This window comes from Neltuma alba, unplaced genomic scaffold, assembly GCF_004799145.2.
Source record: "Neltuma alba isolate B1F8T4 unplaced genomic scaffold, ASM479914v2 tig00000809_pilon, whole genome shotgun sequence".
Taxonomy (NCBI): Eukaryota; Viridiplantae; Streptophyta; class Magnoliopsida; order Fabales; family Fabaceae; genus Neltuma; species Neltuma alba.
In genome coordinates this window covers 22,157-27,695 of record NW_021632202.1, presented here as the reverse complement: position 1 = coordinate 27,695, position 5,539 = coordinate 22,157, and positions in this window count along the sequence as shown.

The window sequence follows — 5,539 nt, the reverse complement described above, 5'->3', positions numbered from 1 at the left end:
GGGAACAGTAGTTGAGGAATTTACACAGATTGTAAAATTAATTTCATCCCCAGAAACTGACATGGTTAGATTTAATTAAATTTAAAGCCTATTTATACCCTATCCGGGGAAAGTCAAAATAGCTGTCTAGAGTTTGATTTTTGACCCGAGAAAAATTAGAGGAATTTCCCGTGATGAAAGGAAAAGAATCAAACCCAGAGACATATCAACAGAGTTACGAGCCAATAGAAAGAATTCAGAGAAGGTAACCCCGATTAAGTATTATTTAATAATATTTCTGAGAAAAAGAGAAAGAAAATATATAAAGACCATCATGACAGCACTAAGTCAGCATGCTGAGTCACCAAATGCAATCATGACACCTACGAGTTATCATACTAAGTCAGCAGAAGATATTTATAGATAGCATAAAAATCAGAATGCAGTACGGGAAAATTTTAGACAGTCCTTTATCTACCCATTATAGTGAAATCTCTACTGCGAGACTCAGTAAGGTTAAGTAACCTATCAGTAGAGCTAATTATTTTCATCTATGCTCCTCTAAGATGGCGCCATATATGTACTTAATTAAGATGAGAAAATGGTGCCAGAACATGTCCCAGTGGTACCAGGTCAGTCAGGACTCAAAAAAAGTACTTGATATGGTGCAGAATGGCAAAATAGGTAGAGAAATGCCTAAGGGCTATATTTTGCACGAATTTTATATTAATTTCCTCCCTATTTTAATGCCAAAATGATGAAGGAATATGGAAGAGACAAGCGTACGGTTAGATGGGAAAAGAAGGTATTATGTGTACGGTCGGATGCAAGACACATGTACAGTCAGATGCAAGACCGTGTGCGGTTGGATTAAAGACATATGACTTGATGATGTAAGCATGATGTCATCAAGATGAGGTAAGCATGATGTCATAGGACACATGTCATCACAAGATAAAACGAGAAAATGGACAGTCTAGATCAAGCCACGTATTTTTAAGATCAACGGTCGAGGTTCAGTCTTGTTTTCTGTAAATACGCCTCCCCTCCCTATCATTTCATCCAAGCATAAAGAACCCATGGGGAAGTGAAATCGCCTTGACTTGTCTTACTTACACCTTGGGGCCAATTTCAAAATTAAACCAAATGCCATGGTAATGCAAATTGAGCTGGAAAAGGTTGGGGGTTTTTATTGAGACTTGTAATTAAGATAAAATGCAATAGAATGTAAATGTATTTTTGGATTTTTGGGAGATTAAGATGAAATGGATGGAAATCAAGTACTGAATCAATTGCTAAAACCTCTTGAAAATGGATTCTTGGCAATCATAGTTCTCTTAAGATTTGGGAGTTTTATAAATTCATTAGGTTTTCTTGATAACAACCTCAATAACTCATTGAGTCCAATACTTACATTAATGAAAATGGTTCAATGCAACAGAATGATTAAGAGCTGGAACTAAGATGAAACTGAAACTGGGGAGTTTCAAGAGCTCTTAGAACTCATGCCAATCATCCATCTTCAAGAGCTGGAAGAAGCCTAGCCACGCATGGTATACTGAAGCATCTCCAATGAAACTGACTCAGTGTTTCCCATGGGTGAAGGTGACAGTGGAAGATGGAGCAATTAGGGTTTGGTGAGAGAATGATGGAAGATGAAGAGAAAACGTCGATGGTGGCTAGATGTTAGTGTGTGATCTCATTCATACCGAAAATAGGGTTTCTAACCTGAATATGACGTGTCTGGGTCGGTTCATGGAAGTGGGCAGGTCAATTTTTCCTAAAATGGTCGAGTTTGGATATGCTGATATGAGGAGTTCGCCGCGGTGAAGGGTGGCAGAGGCTCCTCTTTTGCTCTGTGTGCCTTGAGTCTTCAACCTTGGCTCCAATCTTAGGTGTCCTATACTGAAAAGCAACAATTTAAGGCATCAATTGTCCTAGAAATTAATTGAATACAATTAATAACTAATTATGACGATTTTACCCTAAAAAAGACACCAACTCAATGCATGGACTCTTAATCTAAAATAAGCTCAATTATAGCCAAAAGAGCCAGAAAATGCAACAAAACCATGGACGATGTAATCAAAAGATAAGAATAATTTGAGCTCAATCAAATTCCCCCACACTTAGACCTTTGTACTCCTGGACAAAGCTCAAAAATAATTCAAAGAGATACCAGCACAAAGAGAAACACTACTATGCTTAAAGATGAAAGCAGAAGATTAGTAAGAAATTCTCACAGGAGTTGACAACAGTAAAACAAGGATATGCTAAGAAAATGAGAACAATGGATAATTAACCCAAAAGATTGATCAAAAGAGATCTATCTCACGGATAAGTGTTTCGCTCTTAACTCACTTGTTTTGGGATTATTTCACTCTAAGTCTGCTCAATCCAATTTCTACCATAGGCTTGTAATAATTCTACCTCTCCACCACGAGAAGAAAACTTTGCAAATCAAGAGGACTTTTAGGGGTCAGAATTTGAATGAAGGCCAAATGAAATCAATGGAATAAGAATGAAAATGGAAATGAGTACAAGCATACAAATTATTAAAACAGAATTGACCTAAACAAACATAAGGAGAGAAGCTACTTATTTTTATTTTTATTATTTTTATGTCTCTATCTTTTCTTTTCTTTTTCTTTTTTTTTTGATTGGAGCAACTCTCCTTTTTCTTCTTTTTCTTTTAACAGAATACAATAATGACAAAATAATTGCATGCATGTACTCAAGATGAAGGTCCAAAGGGGTTTACAATGGTCAAATGATTGGGTTTGCATTTGGGAAGTAAGGGTTTGAAATCGAATGCCTCTATCATCTTTACAAAAATTGATTCACTAAGCTTCGATTAAGAATTAAAACAAGTTCTAGAGAAATATGAAATAAGCAGATTCACTCAATTTAATAACTTTAGGCCCAAAAATCCTTCCAACAAGGCTAAAATCTCAATTAATCAATCTCAAGGGTTAAAAACCACATAGTCCTAATTTTAAAGCATATCATCATTTACTATCTATCAAAAACATGAGAATAACTAGTCTAAGTTCAACCCTCATTTAAAAGCATGGAAAGTTTTCTAAAAGCACTAGTACAAATTAAACTTTTCATCAATTTCAAAAGGATGTAGGAGCATAAAAAATCTAAGCCAGGAAAATTTTTTGAAGAGCAACTGAAATTGCAAAGTATTTATTATTTATTATTATTTTTTTTATCTTAAAATTTTTTTTGAAAACTTTTTTTTTGGGGTTTGCCGCGGCGAAGGCTGATAGAGAGCAAAACTTAGAGATAGGGCCTGCTTCACCGTAGCGAAACATAAGTTGGCCGCGGTGAAGTATGGCCGAGAGCTAAATTAATGCTGACAAAAGGGGTTTCGCCGCGGCGAAAGGTGGCAGAGAGCAGTATTCAGTGCAATTTTTGTAACATCCTGAGTTTTATCGGGTTTTAATAGCCTCTTTTGGGTTGATTTTGAGGATAGATTAGTGATTTAATCTTGATCTTGGTGTTTGGGTTGGATTTGAGGTTTGTTGGAGGAATAGGTGAACGTACCCCTCTCAGGGTATGTTCGCCGCGGCGCACTGGGAGTTTTAGAGGGGAGTGTCTTCTCGGGAAGGTTTGGCCGCGGCGAAGTCTAGGGGACGCAGCGGCGAAGTTGTTTAGGTAAGCAAGGCTTCCCTTTCGGGAAGGTTTCGCCGCGGTGAAGGTAAGGGCACGCTGCGGCGAAGTTCTTTTGGGCGAGTGAGAGTTTCCTCTCGGGAAGCTTTCGCCGCGGCGAAGATGGGAGTTCGCCGCGGCAAAGTCAGGTTTTCAGGCGAGTAATCCCTCTCGGGATTAGTTCGCCGCGGCGAAGATGGAGTTCACCGCGGCGAAGATGGAGTTCACTGCGGCGAAAGGTCGCGAATCTATATAGTCGCGGGAGGGTTCAGCGTGCAAAAATAAGAAAAATCTGAAGGAGGAGAGAGAAGCTCTGCTAGGGTTTCGAACTTTTGGCTTGGAGGAGACATTTCTAAGGATCCATTACCTCAAGTAAGTGATTTTAACCTCTAATCTTCTTTCTTTCTTGGAATTTCTTGGAATTTCTGAGGATTTTTGGTGGAACCCTAGGATTTTCTAAGTTGTGATGGAATTGAGGTTTTTGACCGATTGTTTTGAGTTTAATTGATTGCATTGGGTTAGTTTAAGTATTTAATCGGTGTAGTTTCCTTGGATTTAAAGAATCTTGAATTTTTGGAGTTAGGGTTTATGGAATTAGATGATTTGGGATTGAGGATGACAATGTAGAGATTGATTTTGGGTTTTGTGAATTGGGTTATGTTAAGGAGGGTTAAATTGGATGTTTAATCGGTTTAGAATTGTTATTGGAACCTTAATTGCTCAAATGGGATGTTTGGGTGTAGAATTCCATAGTGGGTCCTTGAGGTTGTGAATTTGAATTGATATTTGGAAAGAAATTAAGGTTTTAATGGATTGGTATGACTTTGGAGTGTTGCCTTGATAGTTATACCCTTTGAGTTGGGTAGAGTTTTGATGGGAGATAGGAATTTTGTGTCCCCAAGTGTTGTGTGGACCACATTATTAGTTTGAAAGCTAATATATGATGGTTGTGTGTTTGTGTGCTTGTGTAGACCGGTTGTGAGTCGTGGTGGTGCACGGGGCCACATTGTCGGTTTGTTATTCCTTGATCAGGTGAGAGGTAACCACTTTCCAATCCTTAGTACTTGCTTCTGTGGTATTGTGAGTAGATTTGTGTTTTGTGCTCCAAATAGTAATTGTGTTCAAACTATATGTTGTATATAAAAAGGGAAAACCGTCTTGTGGGGTTTTGATTTATGATGAATGCATTTTTGGAATTGTGAAAGATATGCCACTGAATGAGGTTAATTGTGAAATGATTATTACTCTTTGATTATGATTTGAGCATGATGCATGATTTGGGATTTGGTGAGAGTTTGATAGTTACTACCACGTGGTAAGGCCTCCATTAATGCATGATGGTTAGCTTAGTACGTCCCCCATAGTGAGGGATAGGCCTTTTGGCTCCCTACGTCCCCAGAGTGAGGGATAGGCCTTTTATGGCTCCTTACGTCCCCCATAGTGAGGGATAGGCCGGCTTCGGCTCCTGAAAATCCCCCAAAGTGAGGGATTTGGTTAATGGAAATTGCATCATTTCACTCGCATGATTTATTGTGGCTATCTTGTTATTATATTACTTGTGAACTGCCCCACTTGACACCTCACGAGCACCTATTTAGTAGTACCTAGTATTGGAAAGGTTGGTTACTGGGACTTTGTCTCACCCCGTGGTTTACAATATTTTCAGGTGAAGGTTTCGGGCGTGCGCCTTCGGGAAGAGACGCAGAGGCTTGAGCTTGGTTAGCTTTAGGCCTCTAGCATTTGTATATGTATGACTAGTATATATTGCCACATTTAGGACTGCTTTTTGATATATTTGATTACCCGGCCTTGTTGTAAACTGGAGAGAATGTATCTCCTTATTTTGATTGGCCGGAGGCCATTGCTAGTGTTTGATGAACTCTGGATTATATAGTTGAAAACT